Source organism: Peromyscus eremicus, chromosome X (genome assembly GCF_949786415.1).
Source record: "Peromyscus eremicus chromosome X, PerEre_H2_v1, whole genome shotgun sequence".
Lineage (NCBI taxonomy): Eukaryota > Metazoa > Chordata > Mammalia > Rodentia > Cricetidae > Peromyscus > Peromyscus eremicus.
The window spans coordinates 61141748-61162984 of record NC_081439.1 but is presented as its reverse complement, the minus strand read 5'-3'; positions in this window follow the sequence as shown (position 1 = coordinate 61162984).

The following is a 21237-nucleotide window of genomic DNA, read 5'->3' as shown; positions in this document are numbered from 1 at the left end:
GATCTGAAGTAGGAGAGGGTGGGAAGTGATGTAATTATATTTTAATTAAAATTATAAAGCCAGAAAACAAAAGTTCCTAAGCATTTGTTTCTTTCCTTTTTGGTCTAGAATCACTAAATATCCTTTCTTTGTGGAACTAGTTGCAAGTTGTACGAGTTGCCAGGCTTAGAGAATTTACAAGTTGAAAGTCAAGAAATTCTGTACTACTATGAATCAGTGGCTAGGAATCAGAGAAGTAGTTCACTGGAAAATGAAGAAGCAGTTTACAGATTTTCCTTTTAATACTGAGCTCTAAGAAGATCATCTCCCAGAGTTAAGTCTTTGGGTGCTTTCCAAAGTATAAACAAAGTTCATGCCAGTGTGGGGGAGTTCCACAGCATGGTCCCCAGACAGAAATGGCTGCCTAATGAGGGTCAGGTGCTGGGACAGGCAGCTAATAGAATCAATGCTCCAAAAGGATCAAAGCCAAGTGGCCAGTCCAATGTTAACATGAAGAGTTTGGGTGAAAGTCAGAAGGAGGTCATCAGTCTCCTATCAAAAGCCACAGTAGGCCAGGAAGAGATGTTAGGGCAGAGTATTGCTTGGTCAGCACTTATCAAAATAAGCTTATAAACTGTACTTTGATTTCATGCTGGGGTCTTTTATTTTAAATCTCTTCAGAACAGAAAAAGTAATGAGGTCTGTCCCTTCAGGATGACCTCTTTAATCATAAAATATTGTCCCTTAATCTGAGCAACCACAGTGAACTAGACTACCATAGGCCATAAATTGAAAGAGGTTTTAGTGGCTTTAAACCAGCCTTACTGTTTCAGACACCATTTTTCACTTCCTTTATTAGACACACTAGAATTTTATTCACTGAAGTGACAGAAAAGTCCTGTGTTTTGAATATTTGTCTTTTAGATAACTCTTTTTCAAAAAACTAATACTTCTGAAGCTCCCATCCACCCAATCATTGACTAATAGACTTGTTTTTCATATTCTCCACTACTGGGCTAACGATTGTATTCAGCATGACACTGAGATCCTATGAAATTCTCTTCTACTGCAACTTACTTACATATGGGATAAAAGGGGTGAGTAATAGCCCAAAATGATGATGAATTGATTCACCTTTAGGGTTAGGGCTACCTGCTACTGTGTTCTCAAGAGCATATGTTATCGGTAACACTTTGTCGAAGAATATGGTGGAGGATCCCATGCTAGTTGTCATAAAGGAAAGGTAGAAAGAGAGTGGAAGGGAGAGAAATTGTTTTACAAATATAATAATGAAGAGAAGAGGACAAGTAAAGAAGGGAACAACGAAAGGATAGTCTCAGTAACTTTGCCTACCTGTGTCTTGATTGACTAGTTTCTTCAGACCAGTTCTAGGTAAGGGAGTTAGATGGCTCAGAACTCATACGCACTACAACACAGATACCTAAGCATATACCACTGGACCATAAAACTTCCATAACCATGGACAGCTGTCCAGGGTTTTCACTGTGATAGTGGAAAGTTTTCCAGTGTCCCTCAAATTAACCTTCTTTAGAGCTAAGAGCTGGGTACTATTTTATCTCAGATCTATAGAAAAGTCCTCAGGGCTTTTGCCAGGTATCATCTAAGAGACCAAAGCCTCATAAACAGGCAAGGTGGTTTCTGACCTTGCCTTAAGTATAAAAGAAGAATATGAAGACTCCCAAACAATTCTCTAGGGCTCTGTTAACATGAATGTATTGTAATGGTTAATCTTGACAGTCAATCTTACTGGATTAAGAGACACTTAGGTGATTAGAAAAATGTTCTTCTGCATGTTTCTGTGAGGGTGGTTTCTGAAGGGACTGACATATAGGAAAGCCCTAAAGGTAGCTGGCAATAGCCGATACACTGGGATATGCCAAATAAAGACATATCTTTTCCCCAGCCTGTTTTTGTCACTTCTCACTGCTTCCTGACAGCCATGAGGTGAGAAACTTTGCAGAGGAAAGAGCAATGGAGCAAGCCAATCATGTACTAAAATGTCTGAAATTGGGAGTCAATTTTTTTCTCTACAGTATTAGTCACAGCACTGAAAAATTTGACTGACTAATATGTATACTGTGAGACAGAAAGCACCTTCAGCGAATATTAACTGTTAAAATTACCAAGAAAGAAGTGGAATCCCCCTTCTTTGAATAATTTGACTGTGTAAGGGCTCTGGTTATTACAATAACAAAATTGAATTGAACTATATTGTTGGAGAATTCTTTAATTTTTAGTATGGCTGACAAAATCACTTTATTTGCACTAGGACAAGTTTCTGGTTCAAGTTTTTATAACACTTCATTTTGTAGGAGAGAAATAAGAGAGAAATTAGAGGAGTTTGTGGCATGTACAGTCCAAGAGAAGTATTGCTCTAAGAAAAAAATGAAGTAACACAGAGACCTGTTACTAAGTGTCTCTGTACACATGGTCTTTTCAAAGCTATAGCTCATGCTTCCAAGAACTACAATAATATAGCCAATAAATAGTAACTGGAATACTTGGGTCCATAACAGAGTCATCTGTCCAGAGGAAAGGATGTAAATCATCTCATGAATTTCTGAAGAGCAATAATAAGCCAAATGCAAGCTAGAAATAACTTCCATCTGCCTTCTGCGAGGTAAGTTGTAGTCTTCAACTCACTAGACCTCCTTCTCATTTTAAATATCCAGTTCTTTGCTATTCTTTGTCACATAAGATTTTACTGAGGATCTGTCATCTTCCCAGCTCTGTATATCATAGGGAAAGAGCATAAACTTGTGAACTTGTAGCCTTCCTTTATCTCAGAATTACTCCATTAGCTAAAGAATTCTAGAAAATTGGCTGAGTCCTTTCTCCATATACTGTATGCCAATCATCTACCTCAAAGGCCTACAGGGACCTAACGTCCAGACAGTAAAATTGAAAGATAATAGTAACAAGGGATTTTCTCTCAGGTGTAATGACAGAAATCATTATCTAACCACATGTAATACATATTAGCAAGCAATTGACTACATTAACTGAAATAATGATACTTAAACCAGCAAATTAGAAAAATGGAACCAACATAGACTAATTCCTCTGTTTTAATCACACCAAAAAATGTACAAAGAGAGCACAACAAAGTGAAGTCTAACTGATATTTAGACTATGTTTCAATTTGTATCATGCTATCTCTTTTCCCATCAACAGGAACTGAATAAGATCAGCCAAAATATTTTATATACCCTCTCTTCTTTGAGGCAAGCGTCATCCTGAGATCCTTTATGGAAAGTGCTTTGGATACAACTCTTCTTGTACCAATATGCTCTCCAAAAAAAGACTTAAGGATCATTGAGATGGTTCAGTTAGTAAAAGTATTTGTTTTGAAACCTGATTATCTGAGTTCAATACTTGGTTTCCACATAGTAGAAGAAAAGAAATAACTCTCCTAGGTTGTCCTCTGATGTCCACACATCTGCTGTGATGTACACACACACACACACACACACACACACACACACACACACACACACACTCACTCGCACATACAAACGCATGGAAAATTTAACAAATTAATTTAAATAATTTAAAAGTAATTATATATGCATAATATGCATACATAATGCTGAAATTTGTATATAGTGAATTATGAAACACTGCTCAGTATCCATAACTGTTAGAAATATGCAAATGAAAATTACAATGTGATGGAGTGAGGCAAGATGATGAGTAAGATCCCACAGACACAGGAAGTTAGTTGAACAGCTAGTTCACACACAAAATTACTAACACAAGATGTAAAGAAATCAAATGAGATACCCTAATATCTGCTTTTACTATAGCAAAATGAAAAGACAAACTGAAGGAGACAGAAAAGAAAAAGATCACATACCTCTTCTCCCCTAGTTTCAAATATCCCAGCATGGAGAGAGGTGCCTCCCACTTCAGGGATCGTGAGAGAATTAAGTTCAGGCTTGATGCCTAATACCAAGCCAGCCACCAAGCCAATACCTGGGAACTGATCAAAAAAGTAGCATTAGGCCAGATGGCTAACTGCTTCCACCATCCCTTCTCCAACTTCAGGCAGTGCAGAAGGAAACAGGAAGCAAGACACCGGCTGCTAGAGAGAAGGTCATAAAAGCTAGCAGAGGGAACTTAAATTCAGTCTAGTAACAGGCATGCTGTATCAAGACCAAAGAACATAGAAAAAACGGAAGCCCCTGTATGAAAACCAGGTGTGGGGCAATCTTTAGATCAACACTGTTATCTGATGAGAACTGTGTGCCTGTAAGATAGCCCTTTAGGCCACACCTATTCCAGCCTTGGAGTGGGCCTGGAGAACACTTGCATTCCTCCAGAGATCGAGCTCATCATACACTCCAAGGTACAGGGCCATCCACCAGAGCATGCTTGACCTTTATAAAAACGTGTCTCTCTACCCAGAATCCACCAACTATCAATAGTTTCATTTGAGGGGTGGGGTCTTGAGGCCCTTTGTTTCCATGTTAGAATATTAATTAGCTTAATCTTGTACAGCCACAGCTGCTATGAGTTCATGAGTGCAGCTGCTATGTCCAGAAGACACTATTTTGCTCCTATCCTCTTGGGCCTCTGGCTATTAACAATCTTTCCTCCCCTTCTTCCATAATAGTCCCTGAGCCAGGGCAGTGAGGCAGGATATAGATGTCCCATTAAGGATGAGCACTCCACTGACATTCTCTTTACTTGGATCACTTGAGAGTTTCTGAATTAACCGTCATCCACTGTGCTATATTTTTGACAGCATTTTGACTATCTTGTTGAGTTTTCTCCTCCTTTTTCATTTTTTCCTTTGCACTGCTTCTTCGTTTTTAAAACCTTATTATTTTTATTCTCCTTCATACATTTACCTAATTTTGTTTCCAGACTTCGAATTACTGGGCAATATATTTTGTTTTTTCTTCCTGTTTTTTTCTTTTTTATCTTTTCTAAGCTCTTGATCTTTTCTCTTTCTCTCCATAACAAATCATTTCCACTTTTTTCTTTTGCTTTTAGTTTATTTAATCTTGCCTCTACTTTTCTTTTACCCTTCTTTCTGTCCTTTATATCATTGATTTATTGTTTCTTCATTTATCTTAAATCATTTTTAACATCCTATATTAGTTTTCATATTTGCTAGCTTGTGGTCAATTGGTGATATGTTAATGGCTCTATTTAACTTTATTTTTGTATTTGTATAGTTGGATGATTGTGCTGTTACTGCAGGTTGTTTTGAATTCTTTGAATGGAAAGCAAAGGCTACACAGAGAAATCTTGTCTCAAAAAACCATACACACACATACACACACACACACACACACACACACACACACACACACACACGTGCGCGCATGTGCACAAAATAGACTTTTATCAAGCAAATATCAACAATGAGGGCAAGGTGAAGAATCTACCCCACGCAAACACAAATAAGGAAAACAACTGATCATGACCACAAAGAATCTAGCAGTTAAACACATACAGAAAAAAAATCAATCAATAAATGCGCTTATGGATTGAATAGTTAGTTCTCAAAGGAAGAAATGCAAATGGCCAATGATATTTGAAAAAATGTTCAATATCTTTAACTAAATTTAGAATCCACCATGAAACAGAATTTGCTTTACTCAAAATCCACTTTCATAGAAATATCCAGAATAACATTCACTAAATATCTGATTACTGAAGCCTAGCCAAATTGCTACATAAAAGGAACCATCATAGGTGGATAAATACTTAAGACATCAGATGGAGTTTTTAAGAATGATAATGAAAAATTCAGCCATACTCCAAGTAACAACCCACACTGAATAGTAATATGATCTCAAGTCAGATCACCTACCTACTATCAATTCACCTTCATGCAAATGGAAAACCTCAATGTCCCTACTAGCCTGGGTATATAATCAGTACACACAAAACCTGATGTTAAAAATGGAGTATTCTCAACATTTTTAAGCTTTGAAAGGAGAATTATTGTTCTGAAGAAAGAATTGGCTTTCAAGCTGTTTAACCATCTAGGCAAGTAGAAACTTATCACAGAGTGTGTTGTGCCTTCTTTCCAAAGGAGGATCTAGTCCTGTCACCAGTCTTCAATGAACTGCATTCCTCTTGGATGACAGACTTAGAGAAAGGCTAATATAAGGCTCAAAGAGAGTATTACAGAAGAGAAAGTCAAGCTATGTGTTTTTTTTCCTGTGGGTGCAGACTGTGATCTGTTAGGACAGTGATTCTCAACCTTCCTAATGCTGCAACCCTTTAAGATATACAGTTCCTCAGGTTGTGGTGACCCCCTCAACCATAAAATTATTTTGTTGCTACTTCAGAACTGTAATTTTGCTGATGTTATGAATCGTAATGTAAAATAGCTGATATGCAGGATATCTGTTAATGTGACCCCAAAGGGGTCGTGACCCACAGGTTACAAATCCACTGTTTTGGGAACTCATTGACTGAATCTGATATTTGTACAGCCAAGTAAACTTCTAAAAAATGAATCTTTGTTCATTTTTACAACTGTCATGTTACTAGCAATAAAAATCTCTGCTTTATTGCTAATGGGGCAATTCAAAAGGATCCTGGCACTAGAAATATATGTAAAAACTGCAGATCATCATCCTCATTTTAGCCCAATTTCCAGAAAGTCCATAGTGAAGTGGATTGCTACTTTCCAATGGCTCTCACATTGTCAAACTGATTGTTTTATTCCCTGAAGTTTCAGCATTTGGCTTTGTTGTTGGGGGTTAAAGTACTGTTTGTTTTGGCAAGGTGTCTGAATACCAAAATATCCCTACCAATGTATGACCCTTCTTTCCCTGGTACCCCCCCATCTCTTCCTATGCTTTTTGTTTTAAACAGTTTTATGGTCCTATTATCTAATATATAGTTATCTAACAACAATTCTCTGCTGGAATTTTTAATCAGTTTCTCACTTCTTTTCCCAGTAAAATTCATTCAATAGGATTCACAATTGACAAACATTTTGCTATCTAATCATCACTTTCCTTTCTCATTTCCCACAATCTGACATTTTCTCCACAATTCCACCCCAATTTCTAACATATTCTCATCAAAGTTTCTAATATATCTTTACCAGTGCCTATCCAGTCCTTTTTTGTTTTCTTTTTAACATTATTCATTGGTAGATAAGCATTAAGAATTCTCTTCCCTTCTGAAAAAAAGGATATAAAATCAATTCACTCTGACAAAATTAGGCTCTTCTTGACTAGGATCGGTGCCCGAGGAAAGCAAGACAGTATTCAAGAAAGGAAAAATACACCTTGGGTAGAAAGGCAGTCTGGACAATCTAAGTTACAATCAAGTTGTCACTGCACTTTGTTTCCACAGCCACGTTTGTCGGCAAAACATTTGTTCTATAAACTGATTGCTCTGCATTGCTTCTTGGTAGCTGCACCTCTGTGTCCTTTATATGCACTAGGTGGCAGTGCAATGATAAAAGAAGAGAAAATAAAACTCAGAATCCAAGGTCTGTACAGAGACACACCTTTCAGCCTCTTTATTGGGGAGGTGACTTTTCCAAAGTCAGAAGCTGTTTAGTGCAATTGTCTATTCAGCTATCTGTCCACACACTTCAGCTTCATATTCTCCCACCTCTCAGCCGTTCTAGTTTTACATACTTGGGCTTTTATTTCCTTTTCCAGCGATCCCAACCCTCCTTTTTACCAACACCCCTTCACCCTCCTCCATTTACCCTTCTGCTCACAAACCATCTGCACTCACAGAAACTCCCTAAATCACTGGACTGTATCAGAGTACTTACAGTATCTAAAAGTACAAAAAAAAAGTCTTTGAAACCATATAGTCTCCAAATTTACCTGGAAAGTCAGTGCCAAATGGGGTTCTTCACTGCTTTTCTTCTTCATTCAAATGGGAGTCAGTAAAGACATCCTACATCCCAAGGAGTCTTCTTTCTACAGAAAATCTGACGTTGTGTTTCATGGAGAAAAGCCATTCTATCATGAAGGAATGTTTTACCATCAAAACTCTTCTGGTAAGTTGTGGCTGAATCCTCAGATATTTTCTTCTTATTCATCTCTTGATTATTGAGAGAATATTATTGATCATTTCCTTCCTAGAGCTCCATTTTCTAGTGTGTAGTGCAGTCATGCTATACCTTATTTAGTAGGACTTAGGAGTTTGAAGTGCTAACATCCAAAGATCCTTTCACAATACTTAAATAAATGATTTCTTCATAAGGATGTGCCTTCCTTGAGTACAACTACTCTTATGAAGAAACAAGAACCGAGATTCATACCCAGTTGAAAACAAGAGTTAGTTTTAATGTTCCTTAGCTTCAATGTGTATGCATGGGATGTCTCCAGTGTGATTTCTATTACAGGCCTGGAGACAGAGTGAGTAGATTTGGAACAAAGAAAACTGCATGTGATCCTAAACCTTTAGAGCCAAAATCAGAGGGTGCTATCATTTTTATGCTAATTCTTGTTACTATTTCTATTACTTAGAGGAGAAAACAAGGCCTCAATATACCTAAGTGATCTTCCTAAGACCAAATAAGTAGTAAACGACAGGTACACAATTCCAATTCATGTATGTTTGAACTCTAAGCTGTACTATCTGGGCTAAGAGCTCTTTTTCCCCAATTTTCCATATTCAATGGGCATTCAATGGCACCTTCTCTATGGCATTTCTAGCCTTGGCCATACTATTCCCTAGAGGTGCATACTGTTGTTCTGACGACCTTATTCTTCTCTGTTTGCTTCTCCCATCTTCATTTACCTTGTTTTGGATAAGCCTCTGCTAAAAAGCCTAGCTGCCTAGGACATCCTTACTCACACATCCACTTTAGCTATAAAGGGTTGCTTAGCCAAAACATTACTTTCAAGGGTAAGAAATAAACCCTTTTCACAATGTGGATCATTGATGACCTCAGCTAGCCACACTGGCCACATATGAAAATCACTGGTTTGTACCGCACTGTCACTGGTGATGAAATGGCACCCACAGAGTGCTAGACTTCCCCTGTTAGGTGACCAAATGTATTCTCACAGTGCCGAGAATGAAGGATTCATTCTTCATCCATGTTCAGCTATTTTACATAAAAAAAATATAAAAAGGAGTCTCAAGCATCTGGCAGAACCATTGAAAATGCCTGGGAATGTTATGTTTTGTGTTCAAAACTAGAAACAAAACCCAGATGGCTTTCACTACAAACAGTTCTCTCATCTTCACTTCTCCAGGCCATAATTAGGCTCATGGTTGTCAGAGGTACTACCTCTGACTGACAAAGCAGAGGCGTTTGGATAATTTCTCTGGCTGGTCTTTTGCTGGCTGTTCTTGTCATGGGCTTTATGGCTGATGTAAGACAGAGAGTCACCTCCACAAGTCATGGTGACCTCTGCTGATTATGATCATGCTACCTTCATCTCTCAAAAATTCTGTTTCCTAAAAGTCAGTTAAGCTCTTTTCCTGGCTTTGAGAATGAGCAGTTAAGTGCACAGACAGTCATGCTGAATCTTGCCTTGAAAGTTATATTGGTGGAATGACTGGAGGGTAGACGGTAGCTGTTAATGTATAGACTATAGCCAGGAAACAAATTGTTTCATGTGGTAAATGGCCCTTTTGACCTTGTCCTCATTAACTCCATACTTTAAATTCTGGCCCACAAGAACCGGAATGCCTTCGAAAGTAGTAAAGAAACTCCTAATCTCTAAAAAATGCAGCAGATTATCCCTATCATTTGTGTGCATTTTGTCACCATAGAAAACTGATATACAATGACGCCAAGCCAAGCCAGATTCTATCACTGATCCATCTCACTAGAATCCTGGAATGTTAAATTGGAAAGGAGATGGAAGGAATAGCTTGTTCAAACCCCTTATTTTATAGTTGAAGAATTAAGGCCACAAAAAGGAAGTAGTTTATCCAAATTATACATTTAGTTAGTGGCAACATCAGGAAAAGACTCGTGTCTAAGTTCATACTTTAACACATCTACTGCATTGCATTTCAGTACCATGTTCCATTATGAGATGAGGACACAGAGTGAGTTAGAAGCATACAGTCTATCTAAATGTCCTTGGAAAAGAGGTATTACAGGGGCCAGTGAGGATCTTGGGGTGAGCAGGCTGTCTCAAGCATCCTGAGGTATTTATATTTCATTGTTCTGTAACTCATGTATAGGTAGCTTCATAAGACTTAGGGACAAAAGTCTGGGGCTAACTACAAGTTTAGAATTGTTTTAAAAGAGAAAGTAAACAAGATGAAGAGAAGAAGCAAAAGTTATTAAAAACAGAATGTAACCAATGTCATAACTTTCCCTAGGAGTGGCCAAAGCTATGAGCACTTCTCATGTGTTCTTTCTCTCAGATGCCATCAAACAATAATGGCAGCCTTATTTGGCATTTTTAAAAATTCCTCCATCTAGTCTGTTGCTAGAGATTGATAAATATAAACAACATAAGGCTATCTATTGCACATTCACTCCCAATAAACTAAGACAGGTTTAAACAACAAAAGAAATGCATTTTATTTCATAGTTATATCCTATCTGGATCCACTGGTGTTCCCTCTTAGTGTAGCACTAATTAGTCACCCAATGTTATCGCTGTTTTCTATAGCTAGCTGTTGAATGTTATTATAATGGAAAAACCAAAAATTGAATGGCAGACGATGGGAAAAATGTATAACCCCACTATAAGTACCTTGAAGGATAAGGCTTTTTCAATTTTGTTCAGAGCTGTATCACCTAAATCATCATGTGGCACACAGAAAATGTTCAATTAATATTTATTAAAGACTAATTCATGAAAGATGAATGGTCTATTTAAATCACAGTATTAATTAACATAATTTTGAGAGCATGTAATGCAGTTACTCTTGAAACCACTGTAACTTGAAAAGGGGTGTCGGTAAAGAGCCAACCACGTAATGTTAAGTCAAGTTTAAGCTTTATGAATATACAAAATCCTGATACTGGTTGTATCCTCAATGCTTAGCACAAAGCTTGCTACATAGTAGATGTTGACTGAATCCCTACCAAGTGTTTACTGTCTGACCAAATCTCTAAGAACTGAGAAGCACAGTATGTTAGAGAATTGTTTCAAACTTTGAGTTTTAATGAAAACAAATACCATTGTCCAAACCATAGAAATCATGAGAAGGGAATCAGAAGCATGGAAAAAGTGACTAGTCCCACTTTCAAATGTTGATCTGCGAGTGCAGTAGTGTCTTTAGAGTTCCCAGTGGTTGTTTCAATGACACTTGAGATAGTCTTCCAGCAGTGATTGTTGCTGACTTTATAAGGGATAAGACACATACATTTGAGGATTCTTCACATGGTACTCAAACTGTGAAAGTGTATTTGTATGCAAATATAATGAGAAAATAGTTTTCAAACTAGACCCAAAGAAATAGAAGAAGAATCTATACAAAAGATTAAGAAAGAACAATAATATAAATACATTAAAAAAAAAAACAGATTTCCAGAACAAGTCATGGAAACATGGTCAGAAACTGATTTCTAAAGTTTCAGGAAGAGACAAAGAAAAACTAAATAGTCCTTGATGGATTTCAGTGGAAGATCACTGATCTCAAAAGTGTTCATGGGAGACGGGGTAGCATGGTGGTAAATGGACCCAACTCTGGAAACAGTGCCTACATTTGAATCCAGCCTTTGCTGTTGACTGCCTATATGACCTTGGACAAGGTTCCTGACCTTCATGGCTGTTTCTTCATTCTAAAATCATGGTAACAATAAACAGTGTTTACTCCATGAGGTTATTCTGAGAATTCATAGAGTTAAATTATATAAGGTACTTAGTAAATATTAGCTTAGATTACTGCATAGGCTATGAGGAAACGGAATCAATAAGACAGAGAGTGAAGAAAACAAACGAGCAAAGGGAAATAAAACTTTTGCAGGCAATGAATATATTTCTTACCTTGATAGAAAAGTGTTATAATTACTATCCAAATTTACCCAATTATGTGCATTAACTATGTGCAATTTATTTGCATATTAGTCACACCTCAATAAAGCTGCAAAATATAATGAATCTATCAAGAGAGGAGACAGAAGTAAGAAAAGCAAAAACAAGTTTAGAATGTAGAATAACTAAACACACATGGAGACTAGAGGCCAAGAAAATTGCATCTAGGTGAGCAATAGAGTTAAATAGCAGATGAGATTTAAAATGTACAGCAGATGATCCTTGAAGAAGAGGAGCTATATAGAAGGGAAAGAGAAAATTCTAGGGTTATTTTCAAAGCCAGTTTCCATCCAAAGGGCAGCCAATGAAGACGCTCACAGCAGATGGCTTTGGTTTTCCCAGAGAAAAACATAGTCAAATATCAAAGGAAAGCAGCTAGAACTGGATGCCCAGAGGCTCAAAATCAGTCTCCAGTCACAGAAAAGCAGGTGTACATAAGAGAAGTAAAGGACATTATTGGTGCCCCATCTTAAAATAAGCAGATGCTCGCCCACTCATTTTTTTTTGGCTTAAGTGGAGCACTGGGTTTGCATGCCCAGAAAAAAAAAAAAGACTATCCAACTTCTGGGAATTCATATGAAAGGACACTCTTTATAATGTTTCTCAGTATAGTAATTCATTGCATATGTCAAAGAGAATCGCAAGTCAGTCCAAGAAGACTCAATTAGAACCATATGGCTCAGGCAGTAAGGAACACTTGGCATATTTTCTAAGTGAAATGCAGGTGTGTTAATTACCCTTCTTGGATCTTTGCCATTGTGGGCAATTCCTGGAGGAATACTTCGGAGGACATTTCAAAAGCTCACTGTTTAAAAGGAGGTCTACTTTTTTTTTTTTTAAGTTTCCTGATTGCTAGCTGATTGTTGCTATTCTCCCCTGTTTCCTAAATCAGATTTTTCCACCTGGGTCATCTCCTTCCACTCAACCCTTGACAAAACTACACAACAAATATGCATTTCTACGGCAACGATTTTATGGAAATCAATATGATATGCTTGGGTGAGTGTGGGAATACATTGCAAATGTTTCTTCCAGGGAAAGGTTTTCATTCAACCGCACTAACATGCAATGGCAGGATGAGATTATAGCTTGTGTATACTCCAAGGTCCACTTTATACAGCACAGAATTGTTCCTCATGCAGTAGAATTTCTCATGATGAATGTAATTTCTCTAGTCAATGTCACTCTTCTGCTCAAAACTATTCAGTGTCCTTCTGCATCATTATCTTAAGTCTTGAAACTGAGTACCTTCACAATCTACTCCCACATCTTGCCTCCTGCTGCATCTTCCAATCTTGTACACAAACAGAAATATAAAATGTGTTCTATGGCTCAGTGGTAGTGGTGCATGTCTTTAATCCCAGCACTTGGGAGGCAGAGGCAGATGGATCTCTGTGAGATGGAGGCCAGCCTGGTCTACAGAGCGAGATCCAGGACAGGTACCAAAACTACACAGAGAAACCCTGTCTTGAAAACAAACAAACAAAACAAAGTTCTACACATTCTCCAAAGTTATTCCACTATTTTTTTTTACTTAGGCTATTCCGTCTGTCCAAAATCTCAACTACCCTTCCAGCTCCGTTTCTGCACAAGCAGATTCTGTGCTTATTGATGTCAAACGGGCTCTGCTGTCATCATCTACATAACATCTTCTCAAGTTCTGTTTTCATACATCCTATATAAGCTAGATGTGAAATGAGATCCCCCCTTTTCTCCTTCTGTTGCTTTCCTCCTTCCCTTAGGGACTCCCCCAGCAAGGTATCTATATTTGACTTATATCAGTTATCCTTTCCCTCGTATTACATGATTCTTCATGTACATGCCTTATGAAAGCTTCTCTAGGGTGAAACTGGAAAGAATTCTTCTCCACAGTATAATCTGTCACAGTTGTTGACATGAGGAACTTTAGAAACTACTGCTGAAATGAGTGATGACCATGATCCAAAACTAAATGGCTGAATCCAGTAATTTTCAAACTTGATGCTAGCAGAAAACTGATTTTAAAAAATATTACGTGCAAATCAGGTGTATATAATTGATATATACCCTGGCTGCAGCTGTAGCAAATGCAGAGTCTCATCCACTTACTTCTTACTGACCTACATAGTAGCCTTGAGGTACCTGGGTAGCATCTCCAGTGCTCCTCAAAGCACAATTTGATAAACAATGACTTGAGTCAGAAGCTTCATTGAACATTTCCAACCTTATAGGTCTCACTGCATATGATATGAGTGGTACTTGAATCTTCTCTTTGAGCATAATCAACCATAAAATGAGAAAAAGGACTCCATCAACTGACCTCCTTTCCTACCTAAAATTCTAACTTTCAAGTACCTTCAGTAAACTCCCATAAAAACACAAATGTTTCCATAAGCTAGTTCATCTAACTAGCTCGGCTGCATCACAATTTACTCAATTGCTCCAGCTATAAACTTTAACTCTTCCACCTCTTCCATCTCTGTATGAAATCTATCAATAAATACCTTAGATATTGCCTTCTAGATGCCTCCCAAATCTCTCTTCTTGCCCACAATAATCACATCACCCTAGTTCAAGTAACTCCCAGCCCAGTTAATCTGCCTCCATGAATTTCATGCAATCCACTCTACATAATATTAAAAAGGGAATTTCCATAAACCTACTGTAATTTCTTTGGTGCCTGTTGGGAAGTGGTGGATAAAACACAGACTTCTCACTGTGTTCCTGTACTTCTGGATTCAGCTCGTTCTGCCATATTTGCAGAGGCCCTTATTTGTCCTCAAAAGCAGTTTTTGATACATATTAGCATGTTATGTAAACACACTGCAGCCTACCCACAAGACTCAGAGCAATGACAGTGAAAATATTGATGTCCTCTGAAGAGGAGCTGGACACAGCCCACTACCAGACTACAGGTAATTCTAGTCAGTACCAAGCCATAGAGAATTTCTTAGTTCCAATGAACCAACATAAGCTATTTTTTCACAAAGGGCAGTCAGTAAAGAATCCTCAGGTGTTTTTATGCAATAGGAAACTATGACCAAGATAAGTAGCCTGACTTGATACATTGTGGTATGGAGTGAAGAATAGCATTCAAAATCAGAGTATCATTCATCTGTGGCTGTTGGATCGAATTTGGTTCCATATGAATGGAAACATATAATGTTTAGGAAAACATTCTAAGTTTATGGAAGCATTAAGCTCATAGTAACAATTACTATACTAAAAATTTGGGATCACATCTTGCCTTTATTTTTCCTTTGTGAATGTTTACTGACATTCAGAGAAACTGGATAGAAAACTGTCAATAGATTTAAGCACCTTAAGCAAAGCAAGTAGGCTAATTGTCCATTGTTAAATTAGCAACTTCTCAAAATAATTAACAAATAATTATGTGTCTCAACAGTTAACAGAACCTTCAGTTTGCTGATCTAATAGAAGTAGGAATAGGACTAAGTTCTGAATTGGTTGAGGTGATGCTTACTATCTATTCATCTCTCTACCCTTGGTGCATGCATAATAATGTCACAGTAGCAGTTCAAAAAACATATAGTAATTGTGAATGAATGAGTAAGTGACAAACTTGTCTGTGCCTTTATTATCAGTCACAGCAAGTCCTTACACAGAAACAAAAAAAATGGACATCTATAAATTTTGGTCTAAAGAGCTCTGTATAGGTTGCCTATCCTAAAATATCAAATGTCTTTATCAAAGCAATCAACATCACAGTTGTTGTGATGTTGTGTGATAATATTCTGGAAAGTTTTACCTAGAAATAACTTACATTTTCTGGGATCTAAGCCAGGCGGTGGTGGCGCATGAGTTTAATCCCAGCACCAGGGAGCCAAAGGCAGGAGGATCTCTGTGAGTTCGAGGCCAGCCTGGGCTACAGAGTGAGTTCCAAGAAAGGCACCAAAACTACACAGAGAAACCCTGCCTCGAAAAAACAAAAAACAAAAAAAAATTCTGGCATCTCACATTAAAATGCAGATTTTTAGCATTTTTCATAAATTCATGCCATAAAATAATAACTAGAATATGTAAATATGCGGGTCCTAGGTCATATTCACACATATTTTTTACTGCTACCCATCTCCATTTAGAAAGAAAATTAAAACCCAAAGAAGAAAAGTAGCTTATCTAAAGGCATGTGGATAAAAGACTGTATATTCTGAAATAGTATACAAATAATTTAATTATAACAGTTATTACTACCACCAGTTTCTTACTTCTGTGAATAAATCTAGAATAAAAAACCAAGGTCTTTTAAATGCAGCTCAATCTTCCAACCACTACACTAGGTGGGTGCTATTCTCAAATAAATAGACAAGACTCTTGAAAGTATGGAGACTAAAATGATGCTAAACACTGGCCTTATAAATCATAAACACAATGATCTCTATTCCTAAACAAATTATGGACTTATTGACCAATAGGCCATGGCATGATCTTCTTGGGGAGACTACATCCATTCACCCCACAAACAGCAGGCCATCAATCCTGTGAAGAAGTTGGAGAGCTTTTCTGCTTTTTTTTTAAATTTTTTTAATGAAAAAAGTTACTCATTTTACATACCAACCACAAATCCTTCTCTCATCCCTCCTCCTGCTCCCTGCCAGGTTTTCCCCAAACCCACCACCCATCCCTTCTTCCAGAAGGGTAAGTCCTCCCAATGGAGAGTCAGCAAAGCCTGGTACATTCAGTTGAGGCAGGTCCAAGCCCCTCCCCGGCATCAAGGCTGTGCAAGGTGTCCCACCATAGGTAGTGGGCTCCAAAAAGCCAGCTCATACTCCAGGGACAGATGCTGATGAGCTGCTTTGTTTTTACAGGTGAAGCATGATCAGAAACATTTCCACCACTGCAGCCTGAGGATCTCTGACTTTATGCTTCTGTCAGATATGGAAGCAGAATGATGGCCTCAATGTGTTGCTATGAGGTAATTTCACTAGAAAAAGACACCATTTATCCATCCCAACACAGCTTTCTGCTGCTTTTCCTCTGGGTAGTCAGAGTATGAAGTCCTGCAGACTGCTGATGGGCCAATACAGAGAGATCTGTCACTGTTCATGTGAAAGGTCCCATGGTTATTTTAGAGAAGTTAGCTGTCACTCTTAAAGAAAATAAGCCTTGTAACAACTCCACCTCTAGAATGACCTTCTGGGACACTCAACTCAGACTTAGCCATCTAATCCAGTTATGCAGAAATATATAGTTTCTAGGACTCTGTAGTAGTCCATACTTTTCACACACACCCCTTCCCAAAAACCCTGATTTAGACAAATAAGTACAAAGCTTTAAATCAGTTAACCTAGCTTCTCACCATCCCACGGGAGGCCTCCTCCCTTCTATTGTATTTTTAATGTGGTTGTTTTGAAAAAAAAATCTATAGGTTTCTAAGTTCAAGATGTGAAAAAAGAAAGGAAGAAAGTGTGAAAAGCAGGAACAGCTTAAAGGAGTTGACTGGGGCCCACTCCCAGGCAGAAATGCTTCTGGTGACACTCTGAACTAAAAATAGCTTCTCTCAAGCTGCTCCATTGTTGTTGTTGTTTTCACTTCACTTTGTCACACGGTCAGAAAGTCTACCAAATGGAAATTCACATGATCTAACAAAGCACCCCCTTGCAGTTACCTCTGGGAAGGTCCAGGCACCAGCCAGCCATCATTTACTTGCAATTCTGAATGCATTAACTCACACTGCTTTCCTCCAAAACTACCTCCTCACTGAGACCTGCCTCCTGAGGGCAGAAAGTAAAGGAACAGCAAGAGAAATCCTGAAAGTAAGAAGGGCAGGAGGAATTCCTGACTATATAAACTTCAGGTGTGGACAGAGGACCTCTATTTTCCTTCTACCCCTACATGTCACTCTATGGAGAGTTCTAAGCAGTTTAAAAATATTAGGTTCCTCCATGCTGAGGCTGGGAGAGAAGAGAAAAGACAGAAAGCTAGAAAATAGCAAAAGACAGCTTTACATGCTGTGAAAGTTTACCCAAGTCCAGCCTTCACATCAGAACACAATACTGTGAAAGTTTACCCAGCCTCTTCACATCAAAATACAATGGAGAACTATTCCCTCACCTTCTCGTGCATCCTTGGGTCAACTTAGGGTGTATTTGCTCAGGAGACATCCACCTTTCTTGTTGAGAAAGGATCTCTCACTGGCCTGGAACTCACTGACTAGCCTAGAATGACTAGTCATCAAGCCCCAAGAAGCGCCCTTTCTCTACCTCCTGCATAGCCTACCATATCCAGCTCTTTTACACTGGACGCCAGGAGTCAAAATCAGTTCCTCAGGTTTGCACAGCAAGCACTGAGCTAGCTCCCCAGCCTCCTTGTCTTTTTTTTTTTTTTTTAACCTTCTTCCACTCACATCCAGACAAGCAACACTAACCATAAAGTAAGGTGGAGATTAAGACCCATTACAGGCCAAGATGAAGAAAGTAAGGGACTGCATAATAGTCAACCCTAAAAGGAATATACATAGCACAGCACCCTCTCAAAGCTCCAGGATTATTGAGGATGATAGGGAGAAAGAGTGTAAGAACCAGAGGCAGTAAACACCCATGAGAAAACATTATCTTTGGGACACAACCAGGCAGCTGCACAGATTAACTCGCAGCAGTTGGAACAGCATGCACAAAACCTGTGCAAGCCCAAGGCAGACCAAGTCCTAGCCCTGAGAGGGGAGCTGGGCACACAATCCCACCTGAAGCCATGACATTATTGGCAATTGTTACCTGCTGAGAGAAGGACATACAGTATTCTTAAGAGTGTAGCCCAGTAGTTCTCAACCTTCCTAATGCCTCGACCCTTTAATATAGTTCTTCATGGTGTGCTGACCCCCAACCACAACATTATTTTGCTGCTACTTCATACCTGTAATTTTGCCACTATTATGAATCATAATGTAAGTATTCAAGATATTTGATATGACTCCAGAAGTTGAGAATCACTGGTGTAGCCTCCACTAAGTTGACCACTCTCCAGTGGAAGAGCACATATTCAAGAATATTTGGGCAGCACAACTTGGTCATGAAGGATTAATTTTTTAAAAAAATAACACAAATTTTGGGTGGGTAGGGAAAGGGGAGTGACTGAGGGAAGAGTAGGGGATAGGTGGATATGTTCAAAATATGTACAAAATTTTCAAAGAACAAATTAAATCTTTTAAAAGAAATATTTGTATACATTTGACACTGGATTTAGAATTGGAACTGAGATGTCAGTTCTTTTCTGTCTTTTCTTTATCTTAAAACCTGTTTGTGTTATTTTCTTTTCAATAAACATGAATAAAATGTGACTAAGTATTTTCTGAATGTAACTTTCTCGTGTTTTAAAAAAATCTTTTTGAATAAACAACAATAAAGCTATCTCATCATAGTGCTCTATTTTCCTCATCTATTATCAGATAGTTCAGTAAAAAAGGCAGTGATATGAGAACTTGATAAGCCCTTATTATAGTGCTAATTGTTTAAACCAAAGAATGTATCCTCAGGAAGATGTCTTATATATCTGGACCTCAGTTGCAGCATAACCACCTGTAGATGAATTACTAAACAGTCTTATTAATAAAAAACTCAGAGCCAGAAATTGGAGTTAAAGCTGAGAGAGATCAGAAGAATAGAAAAAGCCACAGCTAACCTTACCTCACCAACTCCGCAGCTTCCAAAGCAAGGTACTTCCTGTCTTCCCACACCTATATGCCTTTCTGTTCTGTTCTCTCATTTGCTCTCTCAGCCCAGCTACATCACTTCCTCTTCCTGCCCAGCTCTGTCACTTCCTGTCTGTCTGTACAGACCTCCAGACCTCTATGGTTAGTGCTGGGATTAAAGCATGTGTGTATCACCATGCCTGGCTCTGTTCCCAGTGTGGCCTTGAACTCACAGAGATCCAGACAGATCTCTGCCTCCCCAGTGATAGGATTAAAGGAGTGTGCTATCATTGCCTGACTTCTATGTTAATGTAGTGGCTGGCTTTTTCCTCTGATCCTCAGGTAAATTTTATTTGAGACACAGTATACTGGGGACACAATACATCACCACAACCACCTCTGTCACATCTTCTTCCCAAGCAGGATGGGTTGGCCAAAAGACAATTTCTCAAAGAGAAGGCAGTAGAAAACAAGGAAAATGACATCTATGTATAAAAATGCCATAATGAAACATGGTAGCTTGGTTATTAACTTAAAAATAATTACTAATTAATGGGTCACTATTTTAAATCAAAATGAAACACAAAGCGTGTTATAAATGTAAGATTGTTAGTTATTTGGCGGCGCTCTTACCCTGCGAGGAAATGTCACGAAACACGACAGAATCACTAACAAAAGTTTTATTAAGATAAGAGAGAGGGACAGGTGTGCTCAGGCCTGTTAGAAAGACACGTGCATAAAGAGAGAAGCTGGGAATATGGCGCCAGCTTATAAAGGCTGGGTTGCGCATGCGTACACAGGCTCATGTGGCTACGCCACGCATGCGCTTAGATCACATGGTTGCATTACGCACTTTACGCAACCATGCAAAGCCACGGGGTCCTGGTCACGCGAGACGTTTTGACCCAGAAATGGCTATTTTGACCCGGAACTGGCTAGGCAGAAGTGTCTAGGTCCACCCGGCTTACGAAACCATGCCCAACCGTGGTGGTGTGTTGTGAATCTATCAAAGATCACCATAAGCAGTCCTACTTCTGAACTGGTTTTCTTTTCTTTTTCTAAATTTATTTATTATGTATATAGTGTTCTGCCTGCATGTATGTCTGCATGCCCAGTCTGTGAGCCCCATCTGTGAGCCACCATGCGGTTGCTGGGAATTGAACTCAGGACCTCTGAAATAGCTGCCGGTGCTCTTAAACTCTGAGCCACCTCTCTAGCCCCTGAACTGGTTTTCTTAAGAGTATAGCCCAGTGGTGCTCTATCTTCCTAATGTCTCGATCCTTTAATACAGTACCTCATGGGGTGGTGACCCCCAACCACAAAATTATTTCACTGCTACTTCATAACTGTAATTTTACCATCATTATGAATCATAATGTAAATATCTGATATTCAGGACATCTAATATGTGACCCCAAAACGAGTCAAGAAACAACAGAAGTTTGTTACTCTATTTAAAGATACACAGTCATCATTAAAATGGATGGAAGAGAAGTTCCTGCCTTGACTATCTCCACAGGAATGTTATAGAGATAAAATGAGATAACAAGTATGAAAGTGCTTAGTAAACGTTAAAGTATTATTGAAAACCTGAGCGATTACTTATGTCTTGCATGGCTTTTAGTTTGTCTTTTATTTTAGTTCCAGAGAGTCTAGGGG